The sequence below is a fragment of the Budorcas taxicolor genome, chromosome 9 (assembly GCF_023091745.1).
Source record: "Budorcas taxicolor isolate Tak-1 chromosome 9, Takin1.1, whole genome shotgun sequence".
NCBI lineage: Eukaryota > Metazoa > Chordata > Mammalia > Artiodactyla > Bovidae > Budorcas > Budorcas taxicolor.
Window position 1 is genome coordinate 57,882,688 of NC_068918.1, and position 20,975 is coordinate 57,903,662.

General features: G+C 37.9%; 1 protein-coding gene and 1 non-coding gene across 2 annotated transcripts in view; one reads left to right on the plus strand and one right to left on the minus strand.

Moving 5' to 3' along the window:
* Positions 1 to 20,975, minus strand: part of PTPRK (protein tyrosine phosphatase receptor type K) — a 625,738-nt gene that overhangs the window by 323,153 nt on the left and 281,610 nt on the right. The gene's annotated exons all lie outside the window — the stretch shown is intronic.
* Positions 8,696 to 8,803, plus strand: LOC128053624 (U6 spliceosomal RNA). Its single transcript, XR_008199943.1, has one exon. It is a non-coding gene; the product is annotated as a U6 spliceosomal RNA (small nuclear RNA).

Genomic DNA, 20,975 nt, shown 5'->3' on the forward strand with positions numbered 1-20,975 from the left:
ATTTGGGAAGATCCCACATGCCACGGAGCAACCTAACCCCATGCGCCACAGCTATTGAGCCTGTGCCCTAGAGCCCATATAGCCACAGCCACTGAAACCTGGGTTCCCTGGAGCCCATGCTCTGCAACAAGAGAATCCACTGCAATGAAACCTGGAGCACCACAACTAGAGTGAGCAGCCCCCGCTCACCACAGCTAGAGAAAAGCCTGCACAACGAAAACTCAGCACAGCTAAAAATAAATAATAAAAATTTTAAAAAGGAAATGTGGCGTTGTCTAAAAGAACAGCAGAGTTAGAGATCTAAGAGTTCAGAGGAAGGAGAGAATTCCTCCACCTGGAGGAAGAGCAAGAGACTTCAGAAAATCTCTCTGAGAGATTCTCTGGTCAGAGGGGTCATCTGCATCCCCCGAGCACTTAGTGAGCACACACTAAGCATGCCAGCCCCTGGGGCTATAAAGATGGATAAAAGACAGAGCCACAACTTCTAGGAGCAAAAGATCTATGACTTATGCAGAGCAATGACATACAACAAGAGAAAGATTGATGAATAATTTTCTATCTGGGAAAGCAATGATTCAAACAGGAAATAATTTCAGGGTAGTTTTAAAACATAAAATGAAGAGGAAACAAAGTATCAGAGTAAACAAGGTTCACTTGCAAAAACAGGAAAATAGGAACTTCCTGATCTATTGGCCTAAGCAATCTATAGAACTTTTAGGGATACTTAGGAAGAAGAGAAGGGCTTCCCATGTGGCTCAGCTGGGAGAATTCACCTGGAATGCAGACGACCCCTGGGTTGGCAAGATCCCCTGGAGAAGGAATAGGCAACCCACTCCAGTATTCTTGGGCTTCCCTCGTGGCTCAGATGGTAAAGTATCTACCTGCAATGCAGCATACCTGGGTTCAGTCCTTGAGTTGGGAAGATCCCCTGCAGGAGGGCATGGCAACCCACTCTAGTATTCTTGCCTGGAGAATCCCCATGGACAGAGGAGCCTGGCAGGCTACAGTCCAAGGGGTCAAAAAGAGTCAGATATTACTGAGCGACTAAGTGCAGCACAGCACACAGGAAGAAGAGAAGGGTTTCCCAGGTGGCTGAGAAGTAAAGAATCCACCTGCCAGTGCAGGAGACACGAGATCAATCCTTGGGTTGGGAAGATTTCCTGGAGAGGAGAATCAATCCCATGGACAGAGGCGCCTGGAGGGCTACAGTCCACGGCGTCACAAAGAGACGGACATGACTGAGCACACACCCAGGAAGATGAGAACAAGGAGCTGAGGCTAGGAAGTAGGAGGCCATGACCTTACCTTGCAGAGACATTTATGCCAGAAGCGGGAGTCTGCCCTTTAGCCTAACAGTATGGTGCCTTTGAAGAGTTTTACAAATTAGATGATGTGATTGATCTGCACCTAAAAAAAGGACACTGGTAACAACCACCAGAATGAAGGCTGGGAATTTAATCAGAAAGAACAAAATATCTAAAATTACACTTAAACATGTTTGGATTTACTCAGCAAATCAAGAAATACCTATTGTACACATGTACAATGATGTGAGAAAATTTTATCCCTACATTCATATACATATTTTTGAAGAGAGCAAGGATGTATTATTACATCTTCAGGAAAATGTGTGCATGTGTGTGTGGTTTGTCTGTTTTTTGGTTAATCCAAAACTTTACTACCAAGGCATCAGTGTTTAAGGTGAATTATCATAGAGAACTTACTTAAATTTAATATGAGACTGAAAATAATGTCATAACACAGTCTTTACTCTGAGAATTATAAAACTGGAAGTGAATTTATTGTAAGTACAATTTATTGCATTTGTAATAGTAAGTACATTTATTGCATTGCTGTAATAAATTGCAAATTTTTATTTATTTCGATCTATATTAAATTCAGTTTTCATAGACAGGAGATGGGTGAAAATTCATCTTTAATTTTTCCTATATATATGTCATCAAAAAACCAACAGCTTACTAAACTAATTCGAACTTCAGACTCAAAAATCAGAGAGGTCTCTGATTTTTAAATAGGCCTAAAATTTACTAGTGATAAGTCTGATAGAAAAAAAAATGTCAGACTGTATTTTTTTAATTGAAAAATCAATTAGGACCACTAAAAATTACTTAAGTACAATATTTTGAAGAGATACGTTGGGGGGAATTTGTAGGAAATAAAATCATTTGCTTTTTACTTAAACTATAGATACATTCATTTAAAAAATGAGTTTACTTATATCTATAGTATTTGTACCGATTTTCTTCTTTAAAAAGATAAAGGAAACCTCTTAAAAATTTCTATAATAAGACCACTATATAAAGTTAAATTAAGCAAGGTAATAATTAAAGCTTTCATATGACTCTGTTTAAAAGATCAAAATATTTTACACATGCAATGATACCACAGAGTTAATCATGCATGGTTTAACTGGTTAATAGATTAATGAGGTCTTGATTTCATATTTTCCTTCACCTCTTCTTGAAGTACCCATGCTAATACAAGAGCTAATTGCTCAGAGAAATCCAAGGAAATGGAAAAAAGGAAGTAAAGGAGATAGCTATGGAATTAAATACTGATTTCCATGTTTATGCCCTTTATAGCATACCATATGCATTTGAACATTATGTGACTATCTACTGAACGCATAAAGTGTACAAAAGTTGAACAACATAAAAAAAGCTGGTGCTTTCATAAAAAAAAGTACTAATACAGAAGAAAGACAGTAAATGAACATATAGTGTGGTGACAATGTGCTGAGGAGGCACATAGTAAAAGAAAAAGAGTAAGACACAGGATCAGGGGAAATCTCTGAGAAGGTAAAATCAGGACTGTAATTTCATAGAAAAAAGTCTTAAATTATACGGACCCAACCAGCGGTAGTTACCTTGAGGGAGGGGTTGGGTGGAGAGTTTCACTTTTTACTTTTTCAACTTTTGGTATTTGAACTTTAAGAATTTATCAATGTTTTACTGATGTAACTTAGAAACTCCTTCTTAGGCCAAAGATTATATTATTATTCTCTGAACTACATTTTTCATGACATTGGCTTCCTCAAAAATATATTTTAAAATCCATTTTTTAAAAAAGAGATTGGATTTTATTCCAAATGTAGTTGAACAGGCTTAGCAGAGGAAAGACATAATCTGAATTATGATCTAAAGAAACTGGTGGTGACAAATGTGAGGAGAAGTGGTTTGTGAGAGAGAAAGAGCCAGAAGCAGAAGCATTATTAAGGGGATCACTGCAGTTACTCAAGGAAAGGGTGATGATGGTGTTAACGTTGGGGATGGCTGAGGAAATGGAAAAAATGGCCCTTATCTTTGCCACCTTCAATGTCCCTAGCACAGCAAGTGGCATGAAGTATGCCTTCCATACACAGATTTTCAGGTAAGAAAAATAGAAATGAGAGAGTTAGGGAGGCCAGCCAGTCATAGGGCTGTAATGTAAAACTTCTCTAATTTGAATTAGAGAGATAGGAATATTTTCCTTGTAAATACTTGTGTAACATCCATTTCTAAAAGCAGTTTAGTAATCTCCTAAGCAATTATAGATTTATATAACCACAATTTTAAAAATCACCAACTCGATGAACATGAGTTTGAGCAAGCTCTGGAAGTTGGTGATGGACTGCGTGCTGCAGTCCACGGAGTTGCACAGTCAGACACGAATGAGCAACTGATCTGAATTTTAAAAATATATTCTGAACAAAATTATTTCTCATTTCAACTCCACTATTAAAGTATTCTGTCGCTTGGACACACTGCCGTATTTAAAATGGATAACCAGCAAGAACCTACTATACACCACTAGGAACTCAGCTCAGTACTCTGTAACAGCATAGCTGGGAAAAGAAGTTGAAAAACAATAGATACAGGTATAACTGAATCACTTTATTGTACACCTGAAACTAACACAACATTGTTAGTCAATTATACTCAAATATAAAAAAGTTGATAAAACATAAAGTATGCTGTCATAGAAATTTCAAATAATAGAAGATATTACAAAAAAAAAAAAAAAAAAGAATGTCTTAACAAGTTCTCTAAAGACCCTTAAGAAACATTCCTTTAACAGCTTAACATTTAATCGTGTAGTTCCTCTTTAAAATCTGGGGAAAAATTTAACCAAAGAAATTACAAAATTGATTTGCATTCTCTTAGCTTTTCCACTTCTCTCTTTAGTTACAGGCTGAGGGATCTAGTCAGTTTTCATCCGGAGCCTGTTTAGCCATAATTTCTTTTTTACCTAACTTGATCCGTCACTCGATCCAGCTCTGAACTTCATTTTCTATTTCACCTGCATAAATATAAGTCCTACCTTATCTTTACTTTTCACTCTATATCAAACCCAATGCTTAAAATTAGAAATTGAAAACAAAATCTCAATTTCTGTTCCAGCATATTAGATGATGCACTGTTTTATATCCTGTTACTCACATGATCAAAGATATAAAAGGAGAAATCAATATTCACAAAGATTTTTCAATGGGTTGTATGGATTTGAAATTTGAAGATAATGTTTCTAAAGGAGAAAAGTAATGTTACAAATAATAAGTAACGGTCAATTTTACAAGCTAGCCCTTAAATTATTTTACTCCATTATAGGTAAAACACCATGCAGGCTTTTGTTATTGTTGTTCAGTTGCCAAGTCATGTCAGACTCTTTGCGACCCCATGAACTACAGCATACCAGGCTTCCCTGTCCTTCAGGATCTCCTGGGCTTTGCTCAAATTCATGTTCACCGAGTCAGTGATGCCATCCAACCATCTCATCTTCTGTCACCCCCTTCTCCTCCTGCCTTTATCATAGGCTTATTATGATAGATTCTTTATAAGGTACATTCTATCTTGATTTTTGAATTAGCAAAATGCTTACAATACAATCTAGCCACATGTTTACAGCTATTAAAGGATGGGTACTATAAAGGGGGGGGCTTCCCTGGTGGCTCAGCGGGTAAAGCATCTGCCCACAATGTGGGAGACCCGGGTTCACTTCCTGGGCTGGGAAGATCCCCTGGAGAAGGAAACGGCAACCCACTCCAGTACCCTTGCTGGGAAAATCCCATGGACAGAGAAGTCTGGTAGGCTACAGTCCATGGGGTTGCAAAGAGTTGGACACGATTAAGCGACTTCACTTTCACTTTCACTATAAAGGGAGATTCAGTCTAGAGCAATACCATCCGACAGAGCTCTGTTCCACATGGAAACTTATCTATTCATCCGACATAGTGGCCCAGCAACATGTGGGCATTCAGCACTTGAAATGTGTGACTGAGAAAATGTATTTTTCTTTTTTAAACAAAGAAGTATTTGTTTTAATTTTTACCTTCCAGTTTTACTGAGATATAAGTGATATACAGTATTGCATAAGTTTAAGGTGTTAGGCATAATGACTCAAATAAATCATGAAACGATTACCACAGTAAGTCTGCTGAACATCCATCATTCCTTATAGATGAAGAAAACAATATTTTTCCTTGTGATGACAGCTCTTAGGATTTACTCTCTTAATAGCTTTTATACATTACTTACAACAGTGATAACTCATTTATCACAGTTTACATCGCATCCCTAGTCCTTATTTACCTTGTTACTAGACGTTTGTACCTCTGGACCACCTTCATTCAATTTCCCTTCCCCACCCCATCCCCACCTCTGGTAATCACAAATATGATCTCTTTTTCTACGAGACTGTTTATTTCTTTGAAGTACAATTGACCCACAGCACTATGTTAGTTAGCGAAGCATAACAAAATGATTCAATATTTCTATACATTACAAAGTGATCACCAAGGTGAATCTAGTTACCATCTGTCACCATACAAAAATATTACATTCTCATTAACTATATTTCCTATATTTCATCCCCATGACTCATTTATTTCATAAGCTTATACCCCTTAGTCTTCCTCGCCTATTTCTCTCATCCCTCCAACCCGTTCTGACAGCTACTTTTATGTTCTCTTATCTATGACTGTATTTATCTTTGATTGCATTGTTCATTTATTTTGCTTTTCAGAGTCCATATGTAAGTGAACATGGCATTTGTCTACATATGACTTATTACACTTAGCATAATACTCTTTAGGTCCACCCAGGCTGTCACAAATGGTAAGCTATCTTTCCTTTTAATGGCCAAGTAATAGTTCATTGTATATCTATATCATAGTTTCTTTATCCATTCATCCATCAATGGGCACTTAGGCTGCCATTTAGCTTGGATTAAATTTAAATAATTACATCTACCTAGTCACTATCTCATTGGACAGCAGAGCTCTGAAATATGCATTTCAACAAATCTGGAGAATAGCATTTAGGAGGCATATTAATGATAGTGAAATCAAAAGTAAAAAAGATACAAATGGACTGTCATAGTAAATTTTCATATAAAAGCAAAACAAATTCCGTAAGAATCAAGAATGTAGGCTCTACTCTTAAGGAAAGTGTTGAGTTGGGCCCTTACACCGTGGACTAATTATTTCATGGCACTAACAATCAAGAGTAACATGAGTAAGCCTAGACTCCCACACCAGTAGTTACTCGGCCTGAGAAAAGCCTCTCTGTGTGTACAAATGACAAAACCAGTCAAGGTGCTTTATCTGGATCATGCCGTACTATGTGGTTTGCTATCATAGTCGAATATTACTTTCCAGGTTCAGATATTACCCCAATTTTATGATGACAAACTAAGGAGCAAGAAATTAGTGAAAGTTACACTACAGTGCAAAATTGTTGATACACAAATTTTATGTCCAGTTCCCATGCTTTCCCCCTAGGTTCATGTGAGACAAACTCAAGATTAAATTTTTGAAACCAAGTAAGTTCATGCAGTGAAAATGTATTATAAACCATATTTCCTTTAAAAGGGATTTTATCTTAAGGGAATCAGATTTAGAGTCTAAGTCTTAAGTTAAAATACAGATGTCAATCATCAATATCAGTGTCTTAACAATCCTAAATTTTTGAACCCTTTTTTATAGCAGTGAATACTTTGAGAAACATTAAATATCCATGTACAAAGAGAATACTAACTTCCCAAGGAAAAGAAATAATAGTGTTTGAGTTTTCCTTTAAAAAGATAAAACTATCCCTGCTTATCGGCTATGAGGGTGGTGTGCCAGAGAAGAAGAGAGAGAAAACAGATACTTTACCCCAAATCATCTAAACTGCCAGTTGCTTTAGATACTCAGTTTAAGAGCAGGGCCTATGATAGGAATAGCCACGTTTTACTATTATTAATTTGCATGTCAATATGAAACATCAACATAAAAAGTCTATTTTGTGAAATAACGAAAAAATACAAAATACTTTGGATCATTTAGTCTTTTTACAATAGGAGATTAACTGGTACTTCTTTCTTTTGCATGAAGTTGTAACTGTCCTAAGCCAAAGGCAAAAAATGTCCTAAAGTACGTAGCATTCTAGATAATTCATAAACAATTACAGCCTATCTTCCTTCAGGGTTTGCTGAGCAGTGGTAGGTCCAGCTTTAAATGGCCCACTACCTTGACCCCCAGCTGATCTCACAAGGGAGAGTAATGTACTATAGTCCGTAATGGGCACCCCTACCTCTGTGAGGCAGGAGAAGCGGGGGCTTACTCCATGGGAACTTTGCCAAGGCCAAACAGAAAGAAGGTTCTAAAAGAATCACTCATCAGCACTGGGAGTATCTGTTAGAAGGCAAATGGCTCCAGGGTGGCAGGGGGGAGGTTAATGCTTTATGAGGAAGCTGTCAGAATAATTTGGAAAAAATCACCTAAGAATGAAGAGGAGACTGTTAGTGGAGAGACACTCCTTGTGGTGGTAACAGAAGAGACCAGAGGAACCGTAATTTGGTGACCCCAGTAGAATGTTGGTAAATTTTCCACAACTTACTGGGAAAGCAGGAAAGATGACAGATTCTGGTTTGTGACATGTATTATTTCAGTGGTGAAAATACTCCCACCATAGCCAACCTCAAGCTACAAATGCTAAGTTACTGAATACAGAGAGGGCAGAGACAAGCAGTAGCATATTATCATCTATATAGTATTTTGCACCATTAAAAGATAAACATCAAGAGTATAGACAATAAAATGCAGCAAGTTAATTAGGAAATGATCAGTTTTAAGTACTTATTACTTAAATAACATAATTCACTTATATAACACAATTAGTAATGGTTACTTCAGCAGCAAGATCACAAAATTTCAGAATATTTAACAATCAGCTTGTGTGAGCCAGTACAAGGAAGTTTTTGCACAGCTATACAAGAAACAAACTCAGAGTAAAATCAGGGGTTGCTCCTGACAGCTAACATAGGTCCAACTAAGGAAGACCTCTGCCTCCTTTATGTCCACTTCCAACCATGTACTGGCAAGAAGACAAAAGAAACAGTTAACTGTATACTGGCTTCTCTCCTTTGAAAGCTCAACTGCAAGTCTAGGTGAGAATGAGTGGAGGAGAGGCAAAATTAGAGCACGCACACTTAAACTGGACTGACCGGGATTTTAATAACTGAAAAATGATCACAAATTATGAAATCTGCCCAACATGTTGTTAAGAATCAGGGAAGAGTAAGTTAAAGTATAAATGAAAATAATGGTTGGTGGTTTCCTGAAACTTCTCTTCCTACAGGATACAAACATGCTTAAGGTGGCACTATTTGGAATACTAAGCTAGTTATCCACTGCTAACAAGAAAACCAAAACTTAGTGCTCACCTGGGCAGCACATAAACTAAAACTGGAACAATACAGAAGCTAGCATGGCCCCTGCACAAGGATGACTGACATGCAAATTCATGAAGCATTCCATATTTTCCAGACATTTCTCCAAAGAAGACATACAGATGGCTAACAAACATACGAAAAATGCTCAACATCACTCATTATTAGAGGAATGCAAATCAAAACCACAATGAGGTACCATCTCTCATTGGTCAGGATGACTGCCATGAAGAAGTCTACAACAATAAAGACAGTGTAAAGAAAACAGAACCCTCTAATAATGTTGGTGGGAATGCAAACTAGTACAGTCACCATGGAGAACAGGAGGAGATTCCTTAAAAAACTAGAAATTTAACTGCCACAACCCAGCAATCCCATGGCTGTCCACACTAAGGAAACCAAAATGGAAAGAGACCCATGTACCTCAATGTTCATTTCAGCACTGTTCACAATAGCTAGGACATGGAAGCAACCTAGATGTCCAGTTCAGTTCAGTTCAGTCGCTCAGGCATGTCCGAATCTACAACCCCGTGGACTGCAGCATGCCAGGCCTCCCTGTCCATAAAAAGCTCCTGGAGTTTACTCAAACTGATGTCCATTGAGTCGCTGATGCCATCCAACCATCTCATTCTTTGTCATCCCCTTCTCCTCCTGCCTTCAATCCTTCCCAGCATCGGGGTCTTTTCCAATGAGTCAGTTCTTTGCATCAGGTGGCCAAAGTATTGGAGTTTCAGGTTCAGCATCAGTCCTTCCAATGAATATTCAGGACTGATCACCTTTAGGATGGATGCTGGATATCCTTACAATCCAAGGAACTCTCAACAGTCTTTTCCGACACCACAGTGCTAAAGCATCAGTTCTTCGGTGCTCAGCTGTCTTTATAGTCCAACTCTCACATCCATACATGACCACTGGAAAAACCAAGCCTTGACCTGAGGGACCTTTATTGGCAAAGTAATGTCTCTGCTTTTTAATATACTATCTAGGTTGGTCATAACTTTTCTCCCAAGGAGCAAGAGGCTTTTAATTTCATGGCTGCAGTCACCATTTGCAGTGATTTTGGAACCCCAAAAAATAAAGTCTGACACTGTTTCCACTGTTTCCCCATCTATTTCCCATGAAGTGATGGGACCGGATGCCATGATCTTCATTTTCTGAATGTTGAGCTTTAAGCCAACTTTTTCACTCTCCTCTTTCACTTTCATCAAGAGGCTCTTTAGTTCTTCGCTTTCTGCCATAAGGATGGTGTCATCTGCATATCTGAGGTTATTGATATTTCTCCTGGCAATCTTGATTCCAGCTTGTGCTTCATCCAGCCCAGCGTTTCTCATGATGTACTCTGCATAGAAGTTAAATAAGCAGGGTGACAATATACAGCGTGACTTACTCCTTTCCCAATTCGGAACCAGTCTGCTGTTCCATGTCCAGTTCTAACTGTTGCTTCTTGACCTGCATACAGATTTCTTAAGTGGCAGATCAAGTGTTCTGGTATTCCCGTCTCTTGAAGAATTTTCCACAGTTTGTGGTGATCCACACAGTCAAAGGCTTTGGCATAGTCAATAAAGCAGAAAAAAATTCTGGAACTCTCTTGCTTTTTCAATAATCCAATGGATGTTGACAATTTGATCTCTGGTTCCTCTGCCTTTCCTAAAACCAGCTTGAACACCTGGAAGTTCACAGTTCACGTACTGTTGAAACCTGGCTTGGATAATTTTGAGCATTTACTTTACTAGCACGTGAGATGAGTGCAATTGTGTGGTAGTTTGAGCATTCTTTGGCATTGTCTTTCTTTGAGATTAGAATGGAAACTGACCTTTTCCAGTCCTGTGGCCATTGCTGAGCTTTCTAAATTTGCTGGCATATTGAGTGCAGCACTTTCACAGCATCATCTTTTAAGATTTGAGTCCCACTGGAATCCCATCACCTCCACTAGCTTTGTTTGTAGTGATTCTTCCTAAGGCTCACTTGACTTGTGGGATGGGAATAGAGGGAACACAGCTCCACCCATCAACAGAAAATTGGATTAAAGATTTACTGATCATGGCCCCACCCATCAGAACAAGACCCAGTTTGCCCCTCAGTCAGTCTCTCCCATCAGGAAGCTTCCATAAGCTTCTTATCTTTCTCCAACAAAGGGCAAACAGACTGAAAACCACAATCACAGAAAACTAACCAATCTGATCAGATGGACCACAGCCTTGTCTAACTCAATGAAACTATGAGCCATGCCATGTAGGGCCTCCCAAGACGTACAGGTCATGGTGGAGAGTTCTGACAAAATGTAGCCCGCTGGAGAAGAGAATGGTAAACCATTTCAGTATTCTTGCATTGAGAACCCCATGAACAGTATGAAAAGGCAAAAAGACAGGACACTGAAAGATGAACTCCCCAAGTCAGTAGGTGCCCAATATGCTACTGGAGATCAGTGGAGAAATAACTCCAGAAAGAATGAAGAGATGGAGCCAAAGCAACACCCAGTTGTGGATGTGACTTGCGGGGGGAGGTTCAGGACGGGGAGACACATGTGTACCCATGGCTGATTCATGTCGATGTAGGGCAAAAACCACCAAAATACTATAAAGTAATTAGCCTCCAATTAAAATAAATAAAGTTAACTAAAAAAAAAACAAGATTAAAAAAATAACCTCTCCTTTACAGAAAAACAACCTGCTATTTTAAACAATGATGTCATATAAATGGTGATATATGCTGTCCTGCTCTTTCCATATGGGCATCTTTTCTCTACCACAGATTAACAGCAAACTTGAAGGACTATATAGTACACTAAATTTGCAAGTCATTATTGTTAAGAACCATAATGTAGAGTACCTCAATGCACTTTCTTTTTTGTTTCGCACAAAAGAGCTGCAAGGTAGGTAGCACAGTTATTAATAGTCATATCCTGAAGCTGAGAAAAATTAAATAATATGCTCGCCTAACAGTCAAAACTTGAATACACTGAAAAGGTCTACACAGTTATATATGAGCTAAAGAACACTGGCTTCAGAAGTCAGACCCAGGTTCTAATCCTGATTATGCCACTGACAGGTGATATTGGGTCACTCTCTCTGGGTCATAATATTTTCTCCTATAAAATTAAATCATTGAACTGTAATATATGTAACATCTCTCTAGAATTATGATTCTGTTTCACCAGGAGGGAAGGCAACATGTCTGGAAGACCAGGACAGTGATTACACAACTAAGAACAAAATGATACTAAAGGGGAGAATTCAGGCAAGGCACACAGAGTGCAAGAAATAAAATAATCTTGTACTAAACCAGGTCTCCTACCACACAATTGCACTCATCTCACACACTAGTAAAGTAATACTCAAAATTCTCCAAGCCAGGCTTCAGCAATACGTGAACCGTGAACTCCCTGATGTTCAAGCTGGTTTTAGAAAAGGCAGAGGAACCAGAGATAAAATTGCCAACATCCGCTGGATCATGGAGAAAGCAAGAGAATTCCAGAAAAACCATCTATTTCTGCTTTACTGACTATGCCAAAGCCTTTGACTGTGGAGATCACAATAAATTGATGAGATTTATCTCTCTGAAAGAGATGGGAATACCAGACCACCTAACCTGCCTCTTGAGAAATCTGTACGCAGGTCAGGAAGCAACTGTTAGAACTGGACATGGAACAACAGACTGGTTCCAAATAGGAAAAGGAGTACGTCAAGGCTGTATATTGTCACCCTGCTTATTTAACTTCTATGCAGAGTACATCATGAGAAACGCTGGGCTGGAAGAAACACAAGCTGGAATCAAGATTGCCAGGAGAAATCTCAATAACTTCAGATATGCAGATGACACCACCCTTATGGCAGAAAGTGAAGAGGAACTAAAAAGCCTCTTGATGAAAGTGAAAGAGGAGAGTGAAAAAGTTGGCTTAAAGCTCAACGTTCAGAAAACGAAGATCATGGCATCCGGTCCCATCACTTCATGGGAAATAGATGGGGAAACAGTGGAAACAGTGTCAGACTTTATTTTGGGGGGCTCCAAAATCACTGCAGATGGTGACTGCAGCCATGAAATTAAAAGACTCTTACTCCTTGGAAGAAAAGTTATGCCCAACCTAGATAGCATATTGAAAAGCAGAGACATTACTTTACCGACTAAGGTCCGTCTAGTCAAGGCTATGTTTTTTCCTGTGGTCATGTATGGATGTGAGAGTTGGACTGTGAAGACGGCTGAGCGCCGAAGAATTGATGCTTTTGAACTGTGGTGTTGGAGAAGACTCTTGAGGGTCCCTTGGACTGCAAGGAGATCCAACCAGTCCATTCTGAAGGAGATCAACCCTGGGATTTCTTTGGAAGGAATGATGCTAAAGCTGAAGCTCCAGTACTTTGGCCACCTCATGCGAAGAGTTGACTCATTGGAAAAGACTCTGATGTTGGGAGGGATTGGGGGCAGGAGGAGAAGGGGATGACCCAGGATGAGATGGCTAGATGGCATCACTGACTTGATGGACATGAGTCTGAGTGAACTCCAGGAGATGGTGATGGACAGGGAGGCCTGGCGTGCTGCGATTCATGGGGCCTCAAAGAGTCGGACACGACTGAGCGACTGAACTGAACTGAACTGAAACCAGTTCTCAACACAGAAGCTTTCATATGCTTCCTTCAAACAATGTTTCCAAGCATTTCCAAGTTTGTTTAACCAACAGGGCTTGCCTGTGGATTTCAGTGAAAACATGAAATTAAAGTAGTATATGAAGGTATACAGACAACTGTAATTGAGGTTGGGGGCAGAATTGCTAAGCAGTTCACCTGAAAATTAGATCTCACTCTGTTCTCGAGATCATCAAATAGCAAAATCAAACATTTTATAATTTATTATGAGATTGGCTATTATGTTATTAATATTATAAAAGTACAGCTAATTAAATGGTACTTTTGATATATAGGTTTTCAGGAACCAGCAGAAACAAAATATCTATGGATTAATGTGTACCCAGAAAATAACAAATCAATATCAGTGATGAGTCTTTACAAAGTAAATGGTAAAAGGAAGAAAGTCTCTGATTCATCTACATGCCATAAATGCATCTTTGAACAGGCCAAACTGTGATGCATTTCTAAAACCAGTTTATAAGAATGGAAGTTACTTAGGTCAGTCAATAAAGTATGAATTATTTTATATTCACTCTCTCCCTTATTCTTCTATAATTGATTACTGCACCAAAACCTATTAACTGCTGTATTATTTAAAACTTATGCCTTTCAAAGGAGCAAAGATCTCTCTCCTTTATTTATATTTGTTTTCCACATCCATAATAAAAACAGAAAATAAAAACATGTGGCCACATATATGTAAAACATGCAAACCCAAGAAAGCCATGACTAGGTTTATAATTCAGCCTTGACCCACCTAAGCTGGGGTCCTAGGTCATGATTTTACTATGTGAGAATTCATGAACCTCTCATATGCCTTCTTCATTCTCTCAAACACAGAGCTGATTTGAAGGGGATCTCATGATAACATGTGAACTATTCTAACATGGAATAGGCATTCATTCCATTCTTTACTTCTGATTAGAGTCCAGTTAAGAAAGGTCATGGCTTCAATGAGGCTTCCTGCAGCTCTCAGGAAAGACCTCCAACATGTTGACAAGAAACATTTACAATGACCTTTCAGGATTTCAGGAATCTCTTGATCAACTCATGCTATCCACAGGGATAGAACAATGCCTGGGTGTCTATTTTTGGCTCTATACAAAGCTGTTAACCACTACATCAGACCTACCTAACCATCCAGAACACATAGTCCAACCAAAGTTACGAACATGATGGCAAACACGAGACAGAGAAACAAAGAACTACTATTCACCGAACACTTATCTGCCAGACAGTCCCTTAGGCACTTTTGAACAAATTTGAGGTCTAGACACAATAAATAAGTTGTATAAGGAAAGAGAAAGCAAGTAATTCAGCTGGGACTTTACTCTAACTGGATTTAATCCCGAAGTCCATGCTCATTAAAACTGTATAACTCTTCCTCCAACATATAGCTACTACCAAGTCACAAAACATCTTCCCCTGAAAAGTTTGTACTGAACAGATGATCAAACAACCCACAAGACTCCACAGTTAGTAGCAACAACATACTGAAACATGTTTACTATCAGGTAAGAAACGAATTGCCAGCCTATGCTCGATACAGGATACAGGATGCTTGGGTCTGGTGCACAGGGATGATCCAGAGAGATGATATGGGGTGGGAGGTGGGAGGGGGGTTCAGGACTGGGAACTCATGTACATCATGATTCATGTCAATGTATGGCAAAACCAATACAGTATTGTAAAGCAAAATAAAGTAAAAATTAAAATTAAAAAAAAAAAAACCTCCCTTCTCTGTAGTCTTGGAACCATGTCTGTGTACAGACTCTGAAACATTAAGTAAAATATTCATTTCTTGCTTAAATATCTTAAGGATGGTGCAAATATACCCACACAAGGGTGTACATCAAAGTTGTCAATAGCAATAGTATATAAGTTAAAAACTGAGATTTATGAAAATAGATCTGGTAAGTCTAACTAGAAAAGGCATAAATAAAAGAGCTTAAAAAGATCTATTTTCAGACTACTTGTGTTAATGGACCATTCTGATTTCCTTGTGATTATAAGGAAATGTACAGTTCAGCTGAAATATATACTGAACAATCATAAAACTATTAGCATCACGTTTTAGCACCTTAGAAAATTTCTATTATTCCTCTTTCAGTCTAATAGAGTAACAGGAAAAATGAGATAGTAGTAGTGGCAGGGAAGACTGGAATGAAGTACTCAGTTGCTATGAAATAATCACTGTGTCAAAGCAATGGATACATTTGTTTGTACCTTTCCAGTCTTATGCCCAGAGGTGTGTGATTATCTAATAATCATTGCTGTTCCCCAGAGAAACATGTTTTGCTTCATGCTACAATTTTTTAAAAATGAAAAATGTATTGCTAGAGGTGCCTGTTAAATTGATGATGATGACTTAAATTAACCCACATTTGTCACTAAATTTCAAGGGTCATCCATTATTGAACACAAAAAGACATATTTCTTACATGAGAGGAAGCAAAAAACTCAAAGAAAGTGAGAGAATCATTAATTAAAGTTTATATAAGACAGAGAACTATTAGAAATACTTGATTTCAGTCTTCCTGGGAATCAGGGTCCATATATAGAAAGGCAAAGCATCAAAGACATGCAAAGAATAAAGCAGTTTACTTGTGTTTGCCAACTGTATTACTGATAGAAACTACCATTATTCTGTAATAATCACTGTGCCCCAGTGAACAGTAAAATTATTTTTAACAATTCATTTGTTTTACAATCTCCAAAACATAATGGCTCTAGTTAAATTACTGTAGTACAATAATATGATCACCTACCCCTAAATCAGTCCTTTATCTGGAGTCCTAAGTCCTCTTTAAATATAAATGTCATTAAAGCAAAATATTTTCAGCATATTGAATCCATTCTTATTATTTCATTTTTTTGCTACCTATGTATTTTCTAAAGACAAAATAAGATAATTCAAATGTTTATTAATGACTTGAAAAACAAAAGTAAAAGATTTAATGTACTGCCTTGAGAGATACTTTTCAGATTTCTTTCCTTACCTTGACAGGAAAGAGAGAACTGTAGGTTAACATTCCTGAAGGAAATAGTCACTAGTATTTTCATTTTCTTTCCACCAATAAAATAAAAATATGAAGTCACTGAAGATGACTTGTGACTGTTCATCTTTGATCTTCTTCAGTCATTTTCTGTACTTCTACACTCATGAAAATCATATGTACCAGCTATCTCTCTGATGTTACAGACAGAAAAAAAGAGACCACATCAATCAGTAATTTCATTGTCAAGTTAGAACCAGACAGGAGTAAAAAGTGTCTTAAGCTCACAAGCTCAGGGTTAATTAGTTCCAGAAAAGTTCCAGAGGGCAGGAATTTATCCCCTTTGATAAAACAAAGGAAGTTTAATAAAATGCCCTCTCATATTCAACTCTAAAATCCTGGAGTTTGTCAATTTTATTTCAAAAGAAAGAAAATTGGGATATTGCTGTCCTGCAAAAATTTATAACTAGTCCATTCATTAAATTCATTAATTTCTTCATTATTAGAACAAGAATGAAATTGACTAATTGTAAGCCAACAGCTACAAGTAAATGCTGTAAACCTATCACTGAAAATACATGAAAACTAAATTTCTAAATTACATGTATAAAAAGTATTATGTGATATTTTAAGTACTAAAACAAAGAATGTTCTGAATAGGTAAATATCTGTGAAACAAAAATCATTAGATAGCATAAATAAAAAATATATAAGTACTTAAATTGAGTTAAGGGTTCAAGCAGCAATGCCTAATTTTAGCAACTAATTCTGTGCCCAGCAATGAGCAAGACAATAGGGGGAAGACAGGTTACAGTAGAATACATGAATCCTGTGCTCAGCAGAAGAAAAAATAAATTTGAAAAGTACCTATCTATAACATCAGGCAATACAGCAGGACATTTGGCTACAAACCTAAAATAAAGACAATCCCACCAATCAAGGAAATGAACCCACTCAAGTATTCTTGCCTGGAGAATTACATGGACAGAGGAGCCTGGCGGGCTACAGTCCATGGGGTCGCAAAGAATCAGACACTTCTGAGCCACTATCACTCATTCAGTCAACAATCAAGAAGCCAGAGATGGTGAAATACAAAAAGAGAAGAAGGTACAAAGAGAAGGTACAGGGAGAAGGTACAAAAAGACATTATCTGGGTTATGTAGATGTAGCTACATAGATATGTTGAAACACAGAGGTGAGGCTGGAGTGGCTCAAAAGAAGGTGACAATTAAAGGGTATGATTAGGGGGGCCAGAAAAACAGGCACACAGGTTTGATGCTTCAAAGCCAGGTTGCAGGATGCCCTCATGTGGATATTGATGCCGGATAGGCCAGTTAATAAGAGAATGACATAGAAATCTAGGTAATGGTGGGAATAAAGAATGTAACCCTACATGAAACATGACAAAGACAGTGCAATTCAAACGCTGATTCTATCATGAAAAAGTGAAGAGTAGTTTGGGTTATGATAGTGTTGAGTCAGATTCAACTGCAACATTTCCAACTAGAGAGATTATGAGAATGATGTGGTACTGATATAAACACAAAAATTGGACACAGTTGGAGTATAAAGAGTAAATATAAACAGTTAAGACCTAAACTATTGATAACTGAAAGTATAGAGTAGCCAGCTACAGTTATGCAAACTCTTTCTTTATTTACATGCATTTCCTTTACCACCTGCATAAGTCCTAGGGATAAGAAAGGGCAGATGTTAAATTTGGGATCATTGTTTTTTAAGTATCTTAAAATCATTGATGTAGTAACTAGAAGGCAATATATTCTCCAAAAGTGACTCCTCTAGTATAATGAATGGGATGCAGTTTTTCTATGCAATAAGGCAAAATCAATTTAGGATTCTCAGTGGCAACAAGAAAAGTCTTTAAGTGAATTAACTTTCCCTTCCACTGAATCTACTTTCTAGTCAATTATCTTTAACCCATAGCAGGCAGCCTTTACTTTTGGCCCATGATGGGTTTCCCAGAAACCACATCTTACAGATAGCTGTAAAGAGCATTAGGCTTTCCCATACGAATGATGCTGTAAGTTGGGTAGTTTCTGACACCAACAAATCATGATGATATCAATCATACATTATGAAAAAAAATGCAAATGTACAAATATTATTAACGTACAAATATCATCATTTTATGGCTTCCCAGGTAGCTCAGCTGGTAAAGAATCTGCCTGCAATGCAGGAGACTCCAGTTAGATTTCTGGGTTAGGAAGTTCCCCTGGAGAAGGGGCAGGCTACCCACCCCAGTATTCTTGGGCTTCCCTGGAGGCTCAGACAGTAAAGAATCCACCTGCAATGCAAGAGACCTAGGTGCGATCCCTGGGCTGGGAAGATCCCCTGGAAGAGGGCATGGCAACCCACTCCAGTAGTCTTGCCTGGAGAATCCCCATGGACAGAGAAGTCTGGTGGGTTACAGTCCATGGAGTCGCAAAGAGTCAGACGTTACTGAGCGACTACAGCACACAGCATAATCATTTTAAATAGTAAAATTATATTCCAAGTCATCTAAAATTTCAGTACTGAGGAAACCTTAGGAAATGTCTAAATTGCAGCATCATATTTTTCTCAGATTAAAAAAAGAGAGACACATGTAGGTTAAACTGGATTCAAAAGATTTCCGTATTAGAACTTTGAGTTCAGCTTGCTGAAAGATCAATATACTTAACATTCATTCCCCTACTTTACAAAACTATATGCAGTGAGCATGAGTAATTAGTAAACACTAATAGAAGAGCCAACGTGCTACAAACTAAACTCATTCCACATCAGAGCGGCCTTCTGCCCATTTCCACATATGGTACAGATGCCAGAAAACTCAGAAACATCATATATATATACATGTCTCTATGGAATGTACACTATGAGCACCCAGGAGTCTTAACTTTTAGAATGTACTTTTGAAGAGTAGTTAAAGACTATTTAGACAGTACACATTTATTTAAATGCTACTAAGGAAATTTTTAATTTATTTCTGCACTCAAAAAATAGAAGTAAAACCATCCCAGGAAGCATTCTGTTTAAATGTAGCCATTGTCATACAAATGGCTTTGTCATATAAAACAAATTTGTCATACAAAACAAATCTTGTCATACAGGAATCACTGAACCAGTCAGGCATCAAGAAGCCAACTCATGCTTTGTTTTCGGTTGTTGTTCAGTCACTAAGTCATGTCCAGCTCTTTGCGACCCCATGGGCTGCAGCACACCAGCCTTTCCTGTCTTTCATTATCTCCCAGAGTTATGTCCATTCAGTCAGTGATGCTATCCAGCCATTTCATTTTCTGTCACTCTCTTCTCCTCCCGCTCTCAATCTTTTCCCAGCATCAGGATCTTTTCCAATAAGCTGGCTCTTTGCATCAGGTGGCCATTGTCAACTTGTGGCAAGGAAGACATCCTTCATTCAGGTCCTTATCATCAAGGACAGCCTTGAAGGAAATTATAAAGAAAACACACATACACACAAGCCTGCCTAAGTGCTACAGTCTATGGAAGGAGAGAACAGAAACTGCAACCTTCTGCCTTGATAACAGTGAGAGAAAGACAAATTTCAAACAAAAAAAACTCATCTGAAGTTAATCCAAGGTAACTGAGATGGCTGGCAGAGGACCAGGTGCCAAAGAAGCCACAGCAGTTGCCAAGTTAAAACCAAACAAAACATGGTACCCAATTGCCTTAGAGTCAGAGCAGTGATTACTAGTTAAGTGCTTTAAATTTTGACAGCGATGGAGAGGGGACCGACCAGGTGTCCTCACTGTAGACATGGTCCTCCCTGGTACTTACACAAATCATGATGAAAGCACCACAGGGAGGTTGAAAACAGATGATTTCATTCACCCCCACCCTGTTATCAGCGTTATAAGAGCTGTAGCTGAAAGGTGGCTGATAAAACTAATGTAGTAATCTCCCCTGCTAGGCTTTGATCTGGTTTTCTGGCAGAAGCACCTATTATCTACTCAAAACAAAAAAAGAAAGAAAGAAAGGTCTGATCAGGTGCAAATCTCTATTGGCACCTTGGCCTAAGCTCTGAAGCCCCCCTCCTCGATCAAAGTCTAAAGGATTCAAAAAACACTAGCACATCATGTTCTCAACTTTGAAGAAATCATTACTCATAGTCGGTGAACAGTGATTATAATATCTCTGGTTCTCTTCCAAGACTATTATTATATAATCTCTGGCCAACGCTATGTGCTTTTAGCAAACTTCACAAGTTTATTCATTCTATTTGGGAAAGATGGAACAAATGCACTTAAAATTAATATCAAACTGAGAGGTTTAATTGGAAGTTTATTAGGGAAGTAAGTATTGGACTATTAACAGCACCCTTAACTATATTAACAATTCAGTCTTCTAAAACAAGAACTCTAAAATCAATCATATAGTTTTGCATATGTTGATTATAAGGGATTTAACCACACATGGATTAGTCATGAAAATATGTTAAAAATAATAAACAATGGAATTTTAGTATGACATTAAAGAATATATCAAGTATTTCAGAAAGCAGCAGTATTTAAACTTTGTGAAGTCCAAAATCCCCCTGTTTCAAAATCATACATTCTCTACCTTAATGAAGTATGTAAAATTAAGTTTACAAGCAGCAGAAGATCAAAACTGGACAACTTAGTTATATACAGAA